The sequence below is a fragment of the Elephantulus edwardii genome, unplaced genomic scaffold (assembly GCF_000299155.1).
Source record: "Elephantulus edwardii isolate Elephantulus edwardi_28Jun2011 unplaced genomic scaffold, EleEdw1.0 scaffold00076, whole genome shotgun sequence".
NCBI classification, from domain to species: Eukaryota; Metazoa; Chordata; class Mammalia; order Macroscelidea; family Macroscelididae; genus Elephantulus; species Elephantulus edwardii.
Genome location: NW_006399826.1, coordinates 8,118,705 through 8,131,297, shown reverse-complemented (window position 1 = coordinate 8,131,297; position 12,593 = coordinate 8,118,705). Strand labels below are relative to the sequence as shown.

At 38.6% G+C, this 12,593-nt stretch overlaps 1 pseudogene; it reads left to right on the top strand.

The window, feature by feature from the left end:
• Window positions 1-8,117: 8,117 nt before the first annotated feature.
• Window positions 8,118-12,186, top strand: LOC102865122 (annotated as a pseudogene).
• Window positions 12,187-12,593: the final 407 nt, after the last annotated feature.

Below are 12,593 nucleotides of genomic sequence, written 5' to 3'. Positions count from 1 at the left end.
AATAAGATGGAGTGCTACTGGCTTAGTGGCAAGATGCTCCTCTGCAATCCTGAAGGCACACTGTTTGAGGCCACTAGGTGCCGTGTAGGAGAAGAATGGACAATTTCCTCCCATGCAGTTAACTGCCTCTGAAAACGCACTGGAGTGTCAGCTAGGGGTTGGTTCAAACTGTACAGTACACAACAACAATGATTAGTAACATATGGATAAAAGGGCAAAGGTGAAAGGGGAAGGAGGCAGGGGTGCTGAGGGGAAGGAGAGGAGGAAATCACTGGGTCACAGAGTTTGGGGGCAGTAGGAAGGAGCGAAAATAGGAATTAGGATAGATCTAGTGGTATCCTGAAAAGACAGAGTGCGTGTGAGCATAGATCAATGGTGATTAGCTTTATTAAACACAGTGTATGGAAACGACCATATGAAATAATATGTAAATGAAGGAATATATGAAACACAACTTATATGGATTTTTTATGCAAACCAACATAATATTTTTAGAAAGCAGAGAGGCTTTCTCCTATGTGATTGACTGCATCTGAAAACCTGCCGGAGGGTCAGCTATAGGTCAGTTCCAACTCTATGATACAACAACGACAAGAGAGTCATTAGAAAAGAAGACCCTAGGGAGCTCTGGTGGCCTAGTGACAAGAAGCTGCACTGTAATCCCAGAGGTATGTGGTTCAAATCCACCAGATGCTCTGCTGAAGAAGGAGGGACTATTTCCTCCTGTACCAGTCAGATCTGATTTGACGGTACATACATGCACACACACACACACACACACAAAGAGTTTAAAGAAAGAAAAGAAGACCCTTAAAAAATAGATTGACCCAGAGACCACAACAATAGGCAGCAAATATTGAGAGGGTGGTGTAAAATGAGCAGAGATCTATTCTGTTGTATATAGGATTACTATGTGAAAGAGAGGAAGATTTTCAACTAGTGAGTTGTTGATTGACTTAGTGACTTGAACAATGACCTTGTGTGTGTCAGAGGTGATTAGGATAGCACAAGATAGGACAGGGCTCAGTCTGTTGTTAACAGAATACCTATAAATCATATAAATTTGATAGCCCCTAACAATAAAATAAAAATAAAACAAAAGAAGCAATTTCAGAATTCAGTATGGATGTTGTTATAATAACATAGATAAACTACATGAGACAAGCTTGAGTATGTTACAATGTGTCATGCTTACCTTATTTTCATTCTTTATTTCAAAAGGTTCTAGAATCCTGGAAGCTTTTACAGTTTCAAGTCAATTTCCAGGCACAATCTTCATTTTACAATGTCTTCCAAAATCAAGACTCTACTTCCAGGGCTGTGTAGCGTGCTTTATGGTTCACAGGGTCTTCAAAAGTTTATCTCAGGAATGGCTGGCCAGTCCTTCCTAGGCTGTCTTAATCTGGAAGATCTGTTTTAGTACAGCATCTGACAGACAAGCTACATTACCCATAAGAACAGAGTATAAACAAGTAAAGATATCCAAATCTAAGCTATCAAGAACAGCAATATGCAAACCACTCCCCAAGAGAAGAACCTTTAGAAAGTTTTTACAAGTAGTACTTGTCTCTATGGCACATAACAACAGGAGGTATGCTTTGAAAGACTTGATCATCTGATTAGAAAAACAATCATCCACCCAAGATTCTATGAAACACAATTCTACTCTATTTGTTCTTTTGGAAGTCTATGAGGTATTCGGTACTCTTCTTTGGTATCACAACTCAAAGACATCAAAAATTCTTCAGTCACGCTTATTTGTTTTCCAATTCTTTGATGTGTAGCAGGTCATTGAGAAGGTCATGGCTTGGGTCAAGTGCAACTTAGTCTTCAAACTGACATCATTTCTCTTCAGCACTTTGGAGAATTCCCTGATAGCAGATTTGTCCAATGCAATATGTCTTCTGATTTCTTGACTGCTGGTATCAAAAGTGTTGATTGTTGGTCCAAAGAAGATTAAATCATTGACAGCTCAACTCTTTCTCCATCATAATGTTGACTGTTGATTCTATGGTGAGGATCTTTGTTTTCTTGATGTTGCAATATAATCCATAGTCAAGGCTATATCTGCAGCAATTGGTTCATATCCTTCTCATTTTCAGCAAGCAAAGCTGTCCATCTGCATAATGCATGTTGTTAATGTGTCTTCCTCCAACTTATGACACATTATTCTTCATGGCATCCAGCTATACAAATTATTGGCTCAGCATATAGATAGAACATGTATGGAGAAAGGATATCATCTTCTGACACATCCCCCCTGATTTTAAACCATGTAGTATCCCCTTGGCCAGTTCAGAAAACAGGTTAAAAATGTACTTATACCTCTGGTCCTTTTCTCCATTGAATGTACATTAAATTCATACATCTTGAGTATCTGAGCAACACTCATTTTTAAAGTCACTGGCCTTACTCTAGTTCAGACACTGGCACATTCCAAACAGTACAAATTGTTCCAACTCAGGTTCTTGAACAGAATGACCTTCATAAAAAGTAGAAATGAAAATATGTCCATGAGTTTGAATTCACTCCAAGCCAGAGAGACTAAGGCTTTCAATTTTGACCAGAGACCAGCTTCTACTCTGAAGAAAAAAAAATCCATTCTATCTTATACTCTTCAAAGTTATTGGCCAATTTTATTTATTCTTATCCTCTTTTTTTCCTTCCAATTTCAGCCAGTATATTAATCTTCAGCCTATGGATACCCTAACAAAGTAATGACAATAGTCTTTGTATCCCTATGTGTCTCTATATTAGCATCTTATTAAATTGATAAATAAACAGTCTTATTGGATTTGTTAATATTTTTGAGTGACAGTTAAAGTAAGAAGAAATTATCTTTAGGAGGTCAAACAAGGGTACTCATATCAACCACTTTTTTCAGGCAACATAAGTTTAGCTACTAGATGTATTTTGCCCTACAAGATCTTAAATACAGCGAGTACACTCAGAAGTTGTTTTTCTACCAAAACCCTGGTGTCTACTCATTGAGAATGTAAATTCTTATGTCTTCCTATCTACTCTCATCATTTCCATTTTTATAATAATCTTTCAGGAATATTTTGTGTAAAAGTGTTCTAACTAATAGTACTAATAGTAGGAGTAATACATCAGAAATATACCAAAAGATGTTAATGATTCAAGGAAATGTAGAGGAAAAACTAAGGGGAAATTGCCAGTTGTAGATATTAGAAATTCTCTGGATTCTCTCTTTTAAAGAAAGAGGAAATTTATCTTTAATCATTTGGTAAAAGAAAAGAATTAACAGAAACAAGGTCCTTGTCCCAGTAACTTCCTATCTCCACCATCCACAGGGCTCTATTAGAAGCCGCTGACAGGCCCACATGTGAAAAAGATAATGTCACTACTATCCATGAATGGCCAGTAGTGGGCTAATTTTTTACACATGCCTCAGACTTCTGTAAAGAGACAGAACGGCTAAAGGAATTGTTCAGATAAGGACTAGCAAATCATGGACGTAGAATCTGCTTTTCTCCTGTTTTGTCTAAAAACACATAAAATGTTCCTTAAATAACAAGCATAAAGGAGTTTGGAACCAATTGTTTTGAGTCGAGGTCAATCTTCCTGAAGTTACGGTATATTATAGACAGGCTTCAAATCTAAATCCCTTTTGGTTACTGAGCAAAACCAGGGGATTACTCTGAAGCCCTGGTCTATAGTAAATGAAGAACTGTGACCCTACGAAAGATCTATCTTTCAGTCTATTAGTTGTGTTGTTGTTGCATTCTCTGGAGTCGGAATCAACTTATAGTTGACCCTGCAGGGGATTTTCAGAAGAAGTAAGTCAAAAGGGAGGAGATTGTTCATACTTGTTCCTCAGAGCACCTGGAGGATTTGAACCATGTGCTTTTCAGATTGCAGAACTTCTTAACACTGAGCCACCAGAGCTCCCCATCCTATCACTAGTAATCAAATTACCACTCAGTTTTATATTTCAGTGATTGCTTCACCATGGCTATGAGTCACTAGCCTAGTTTCTACAAAACTCTTCTGCCCAGAGCTTTTAAACAATACATTCCAAAAATTGCTGTTAGGTGTCATTGAATCAACTATGACACAGATCTGAACCTCTTCCAATTCTGAACCATTGTCTCAAACCCCATTATGCTCAAGTCTGTTGTCACAGTCACTCTCAATCCCCCTTATGCAGGGATTTTTTTTTAATCTTTCACTAATTTTGCTAGCATGATGCCTTTTCTTGAGTATGTCAATTGTTATTTACAATGTATGGAAGTGAGGCTTTTAAATTATTACCTAACTTGGGAGGCACTGAAGAGCAATATGCTGAGTGAACTAACTCAGTCCGACAAGGACACATATTGTATAAAACTATTATCATAGAATGAGTATGAGTATCGGGGGGGGGGCAGAGTGAAAGTAGAGGGATGAAGATGTGCTGAGAGGTTAATCATGGGGTTGTGCAATTTGATGGTGGGGTGAGGGAAATTGAAAGAATCTGGTTGGGAAAATAATGTATTTGGACTTTGTAAATAAACTAATATAAAAAATTAGATAAAAAATCCAACTCAACAACACACCAAATATAAGGTTTCTGTAATGAACTCCCAAATGCATAATGGCTCAAATATAAGAAAAGTTTATTACTTAAACTAACAAACAAAAAACCTCTCTATGGTTTCTGAGAAAACAGATACACAAAATGAACTTGTCCTTTTAATAAAATAGCTCCCCAGAATTATGCAACTTGTATTCCGTTTAGAGATAAAGTCCGAGATGCTTACTCTTCATGATTTCTTCTTGCCAGGAAAAGGCTAGCCAAAGAGGCCAGAGACTGAAACACTGCCACACATTGACATTCATATTGTAAGCTGAGCAACTTTGTGTTGACTTTAACAGTTCTACCAGTGCCACTTTTCTTTCTTTACTTCCATTGGTCCCCAATCACCATCAATCACAACTTCAGACCCTTTCAGCTTTCCTCTGGTTCCCATTCATTCCATTCTCTTTTCCATTCTCTTAACAATGACTAATAATAATCACAGGTGTCAACATCCTCAATGACTTCCTATTTCCCTTGGGATAAAACACAACTCCATATCACATTCACTAGTACATGTGACTCTAACTGTTGTTGTGTACCATTGAGTTGTAACCTACTCATACGTGATGTCCTAGTGGGTTTTCAGAGACAGTCACCTGGGAGGAGATTATCCATCCTTCACCTGTGAGATATCAACTACTACATCCTACTTAAATGATGATATAACAGTATCACAAAATATCATCATAAACAATTCTCTTCCAAACCTATTATATTTAATTCTGCCTGTCTTCCTAGGCAGTTTTCCAATGAAGCACATTAGTTTCACCTTTGGACCTGGCACTTGCTAGATCCTCTGCCTAAATTTAACCTTTCTTGTTACACTGTGCAGACGACAGCCTCTAGATTACAGAAAGTGAAAATTTGAAGCAAATGATGAACAAACTACAACCTTCAGTACATAGCAGAGCTCAGCATCAAGGAAACAAAATTCCTCACAGCTGAACCAACAGGCAGCGTCATGACAAATGTAGAAAAGATTGAAGTTGACAAAAATTTCATATTACTATTTGTAACCCATATATAAGGTAGCAATATTAAAGAAATCAAAAGACATGTTGGATTGGGAAATTATATCCTCATGGACCTATTATGTAATAAAAAGCAAGGATGCCAGTTTAAAGATTAAATTATGCCTGACCCAAGCTATGGTATTACCAATTCTTTCATATGCAAATGAAAGCGGTAAAATGGATGAGGAAGACCAAAGAGGAATTGGTGCCTTTGAAATCTAGTGCTTTCAAAGAATATCAAATATTCCAAAGACTTCCAAAAGAAGCGCAAGATCTGTATTTGGAGGAAGTGCAACTAGGGTGCATCTTAGAAGCAAGAGTGATGTAACTTCATCTCTCGTACTTCAGGTACGTTATCAGGAAGCACTGTTGTTACGCACCATCAAGTCAGAACTCACCCAGAGCTGACACTCTGGTGGATTTTCAGAGGCAGTTAATCATAAGGAAGGAGATTATCCATCCTTCTCCTGCATCAGAAAGCACTAGTCCTTAAAAAAAATAAAAAACCCAAAACCAAAACAAAAAACAAACCACAAACCACAATGAGAAATTATGGTATATTTACATGATGGAATACTATGAAGCACTTGGAACAATGATTTAAAAAAAAAGAATACTATATAACATGGGAGAGGCTAAATTAAGTCAGTCTCATAAGGACAAATTCTGCATGAGACCATTATAGCAAAAGTAAGAGGATAATTAGCAATATATATACAAAGTTCAAAGGGGTAAAGGGATTAGGGAAGGGAGAAGGAAAATCATAAAGCCACAGAGTTTGGTGGGCAAAGGGAGGAAATGAAGGAATTAGGAAAAATCCAGTGGGAGGCCTGAAGAGATTGGTTAATAGTGCCATAGATCAACGGTGATTAATTTTATAAGACACAATATATGAAGATGATTTTATGAAACACACTGTGAGTAAGGAAATGTGTGAAATATAATGTATGTAAATGAAACACAATGTATATGAATTTTATATGCAAACAAATATAAAATATATTTTTTAAGTAAAAGACTGCTGAGAAAAGTAGATGATAGTGAAAGAAGGGCAGATCGTCAGGGGACGATCACTACAGTCACTCAATCACTACAATAGGTTTAAACACGGCAGAGATTGGGAGGGTGGCACCGGTTATGGTAAGGTTTCAATCATGTGATCTCTGACTGGAGTTGACTTGCCAAACAATAGCTCCTCTGCGTCACTCAAGTTCCAGGACTAATATAATTTCTTCAGAGGAATCTTCTGGGACCAGGTAGTAAGAATGACTCTTCAGTCTTTCTGGAGAACAAATTCTGTGTACGTGTGTATACAGTACTTAGTGTTATTAGAAAGTGGGCACATGTAAACAATGACCATTAATGAACGATATCTTCACAAAGTATTCATATATTTTATGATATTCTTTTTGGTCTTCTATGATGTATTGAAAATTTACCAGTTTGTTGTTGTGTAGCACTGAGTCAGAACTGACCCACAGCTGACCCTCCAGTGTGTTTTCAGAGACAGTTTAATTGCATAACAGGAGATTGTCCATCCTTCTCCTGTGGAGAAGCTGGTGGATTCAAACTGTATCCCTTTGGGATTGTGGTGCATTTTCTCACCATGTAACTAATTTTTGATACTACATCTACCTTTGAGGATTGTTTTAACAACTTAATCCAGTGATCTAACATTGAGTTATTTGGAAAGAATTTAAAATACAATGTTTTTCAATAAAAAGCTAAAGCTAGTATGCTGTCAAAGCATATGGTCTGCATTCAGCAAAGAATAACATGATTGTATGCAGAGAATGGGCCAGGTTCCTAGCAATATGCCATAAAAACTTGCCACTCCACTGATATGTGACCTTTATAGCTTGTAGCTTTTAAAATCATATTCTTACCCAGTGCTGCATGTCACACTCATTAAAATAACAATTAACCCTATACACTGCTGAGTGGCATTCGTATCTTTTACAAGAAAAGCACATGATTTCATTTCATGCAAAATGAATATAAAAGGTCATGCAAATAACTCAACTGTTTTCCTTCTAGAAGTCACCATATTAGGTGGAATAAAAGCAGCACAACTTAATTCACAAGAACACAAGCCCACTCTGCCATTAGGAAGACAAAGGTGGAAGAAATAGAGACATGGGAAAGGGCATAGTCAAGTTCAAGATGTGGTTACTCGTAGCAAAATGAATAGCTTAGTGACCACTCTTCTATCTAATTCACAAGTATCTGTTGTTGTTGTGTACCACCGTATCAGAACCGACTCATAGCTGACCCTCAGGTGGGTTTTCAGAGGCAGTTAATCACACTGGAGGAGACTTTCCATCCTTCTGTACAACCTGAAAATACTATCTTATCTGGAAATAGGGTCTTTGCCAGTGTAAATGAAGAGATAGTAACTTTACATAAAGTCACATCCTGACATAATGTCTGATGTCCTTAAAATAAAAAAAAGAATAAAATTTGAAAACAAGAACTTAATGGGGGAAATACTACATCATAATCAAGGCACGTAAATGCGAGCGATGAGACTCCAATGTAAACCAGCAGCCACCAAAAGATTAGAAGAAAGCAGCAAAGGGATCTCATTAGCTTCTTCAGAGAGAGCAAGGCCCTGTCAACAATTTGACTTCACACATCTCCCTCTAGAACTGTCCAACAATGGACTTCTTTTGTTTTAGGCATCTATTTAATCTTACAACTCTTGAAAACTAATGCATCCAACCTGAGAGCAAGCTAGAATCAAAATACCCTCCAAAGAAAAACTTAAAATAAGCCCTAAACCAAGGAAGAGATAATATGCAGCAGTGGGGAATGGAGGAGACTCTATTCACAACTCACATAAATCCTGGTAACTTAATAATATTTCAGAGTCAAAAAATTGCAGTAGTATAAGAAAATAGTTACACACCCAACCCATAACTCATACACAAGACACTTACAACATCAGGGTAGTTAGCAGGGCGCCAGTCCCCTGCTTTTCCAGAGAGTCTTTGCCTGAGCCCTGAATGTCTGTTTCTTTGCTGTAAACTAGTCAGTTTAAAAGCAGTCCTAGGAATGGGACTTGTTCAGGAAAGAATGGATTTTATGCGCTGCTTATTGCCTTCCAAATGCCAGGAGCTTTTCAGAGTAATAGCAACTGGTGTAAAAAGAGAATTTGAAATAAAAGAAGCTTTTATTGCCCCAGAAAGAGGCAGCCCATAAACTTTCCACCTGCCTTAACCACTGGGGAATATGTATGTCTCTCTTTCTCTTTCTCTCTCCGTGTATGTGTGTGTGTGTGTGTACAATTTCTATCCAATGAGAATTTACCTTTCCCATTAACTTCATATCCTCAGGAATAATGTACATGATAAAAATGGAGCAGGAGAACAAGATCAAACCTGCTTAATTGTAGTTGTCAAATGTATCCCAGCCTCACCCGTCATGCATTCTGTCATCAAGAGGACATTTTACTGCTGCTGCTGTTGCTTTATCTTGATGCAAACCCTTTCATCTCTGAATATCAAAGATTTCTACAAATACTAATTCATTAATTAAGCCTCCTGATGGCTGTTCAGGCAAAGAAAGGGAAGGGGAAGCTATTTTAAAAACAAAAGATATTTTTACTTGGGAGTTTGGGTGGCAGCCTCAGTGAACAAAGCTGCCATTTCAGTCCTGTCACTGTGACCCCTTACAAATAAGCGACTGAATCCAGAGCAGATCTTTCTATGAAGATTCAAGCGTTTTCTACGCAAACGTTGCGCCAGATTGTCTTCAGCTTCTAATGAACCTTTTTCATGGCACTCGGTCACATCATTCGTCTCTAATTCTGTTGTTCCTTTGTTCACTCCTTCTAATAGAATGTGAAACCTTGTGAACTTGCTAAGATTTATTGGATCGCTTCAGAGCCGCAGTCAGAAACCCTGGTGCTAAAACCCTTTGCCAAGGGAGAGAGAAACCTGCCTTGGATCTCCGCCAGGTTTGCAAGGCACTGTCCTCAAACACAAAGCTATTGGGAATGTTTGGCTCTTTTTGGTCTTAATTAGTTGAGATGCTGACAATCAAAACAAAACATTATCACCTCAAATTAATACATGCATAGGAGAAACTGGAGAATATTGTCTTCTTCCTTCACCACAGAATAGTTATAGCATGAACAAAGTCATGATGTTAGAGTCGGAACCGACCCACAGCTGATCCTCCTCCGGGTTTTCAGAGTCAGAGTTTGCCCAGCCTTCTCCCGGGAGCAGCTGGCGATCTCAAACCACTTGTCTTCAAGATTTCAGCTCAGCTTCTTGCCACTAGGCCACCGGAGCTTTATAAATAAAGTCATAGCTGATCCAAAAATGAAATGTAGCTGTGTCTTAGGGGTTTTTGAAATATAATTAATTTTAGTAAGGGATTTTATCAAAGGAAGATAAAGAAGATGTATCAGATAAAAAGTACTAGAAATCTGTACAAGCAATTTCACTGTTGTCTTCTTTACTGTTGGGTAGATCTACACTTAAGAGTCGATTGCAGAAATTTCTGATTCCCTTGATCCAAATGTTTTTTGGGGTTATCTCTATCATCATCAGGAATGTCAAAGGGAATTCAATCAATTGACCATCCACACCCCAAGGAAGTCCTTTGTAAACCCATCCTCAAAGACAGTCACCATCACTGTCTGTCAGCCAACATTTAGTAAACATCAGAAAGCACAAACTCAACTCACAAAACTCATTGCTATCAAGTCAGAAGCAATTCATAGCTTCCCCCTCCAGTGGTTTTACAGAGGTTGAGAAACACATAGAAAGAGAATGTCCATTTTTCCCCTACAGAACTGTTGGTGGATTCTAACAGCCTGACTTTGAGTTGTCAGGGAAACTCCTTTCTCGCTAGGCCACTAGAGCTCTTGTACATGGTTGTACAGTAAAAAAAAAAAAATGATCCTTAAAAGGCTGAACAAAAAAATTCCATAGGACCCAGCTATTCCGTTGTGTGAAATATACCCTGAGAAAATGAGAACTGAGTCTCAAATGGAGACTTATACACCAATGTTCATAGCACCATTATTCACCATCGAAAGAACATGGAAACAGGTCAAATGTCCAACCGCAATGGAATAGATTGAGAAATTGTGGTACATTCACACAATGGAATACTACGCAGCACATAGGGGGAGTGATTTTATAAATTCTCTAGGAATGTGAGGTGAAGTTTTATCATCCTAGCCTCAAAGAAGAACGCTGGCTGCACTTTCTCCAAAACATACCAGTCCATTCTTTTAGGACTCTACAGGATATTCACTATTCTTCTCTAATACCACACTTAAAAGACATTGTTCTTCTATTTAAAGAGGAAAGTGCACCTGATTCAGGCCATGATAGTTTCATTCACTTGCTATAAATCTGAGATCTGGACAATGAATAAAGATGATAGAAGAAGGATCAATGCATTTGACTATTGCATCAAGTAAAGTCATCATAGATTGTTCAGATTTGTAAAATTTGCAAGTAATAGACATATAATGGAAGGAAGTTTGGCTATAAAATGAATGTGAACCAATATTGATAGCGTTATGCTACTTTGATACAGAAAATGATAATTCCATCAATAAAAATGATGGCAGCTGCAATTAGGTGCGCATTTATATATGTCACACAAGGACTTTAGATTGAATAAGAGATTAGATTTTATGAACCCCAAAATCTTTCAAATAATAAGATTTTATTAACATTTTATTATTGTTCCTCAAACTAAACTCAAACAAATGACACTCCTAGGCACAATTTTAAAATTATGTGGCAGATGCTTATACCAGCCACTCCTTACATGACCTATTAGGGAATTTCTCCTTTAGAAATATTCTACCTGAACATTTTCTGCATTTGGAAAAGAGCAGACCTATGAGTTTCAGTCTAAATCAACACAGCATTAGGTTTTCTGTCATGCTTTTTACACCTGCTATATCAAACAGGTTATGATTTTTTAAAAAAATAAAAATAGAGGTGGGCCAAGATGGCTGCTGAGTGGCCCTAGCAGCACACTTCCACCTCGGAGAGACGGAAAAGAAATGTTTTTATGGAGGAGATTCTGGGCGAGATGATGGTCAAAGGAAACTACAGGACACAGTTGTATGACAAGCATGAGGCAGACCAGCCGGTCACCCCCAGACGTGGTATGTTCTTGGGAGTCAAGGGCCCCAAGGCTAAGGTCGTCCAGGCCCAACAGGATGGCTCCCAGCGCGGATTCACTTTCACCTCCCATACCCCCAGTGAGCACCAAATAGATCTGTCTGCACTCCAATTCCACCAAGTTCTCCCTCTTTGCTGGAGGCACGCTGAGAGTTCACCTAGACATCCAGGTGGGTGAACACCGATGATTATGCAGAACGAGCTGCCAAAGATAAATGGAGTGATTTGCAACTAAGAAGGAGACCATTGGTAGAACAAGTGGATCAGATCCAGAAAGAGCAGAACGACCAGGGGAGGGCGGGAGGAATGCTTCCCGCAGACCAGTGAGAGCACCAACCAGTGTGAGTCTATCCTGAAGATCCTCATCCTTGTGGCCATTGGAGTCTGACAAGTGAGGCACCTCAAGAGTTTCTTTGAAGCCAAGAAGCTCATGTGACCGACCTTACAAGCTATCCTTCCTTCCAGGCTGGAGGAGACAGGACCTCCAAGAATTGATTTCTCTCAAGGGGACTATTCTCCGCTCTGAATGCTCTGGAGAGGTGAGGATGGCTTAGCTGGTTGATACCCAGCAGGTGGTGGGTCAAATGCTTATCTCCTTCCCGGACTCTGGGCTTTTTGCAGTAATCACCGACGGGTGGGTGAAGCCACTTGGAGCCCCCTTGACACCTCAGAATCACAGTGTTACTGATCAGGGATGTCGGCCAATTGTCTGGGATTACAGGGACAGAGTGTGAGGAAGCCAGTCTTCCTTCTGTCTTTGCTAACTGAGATTCTTTTAATGAGTTTTTGAACAAATTGGATTTGGGCTATGATTTTTCTGCCACCCTGGAAACCTCACCATTG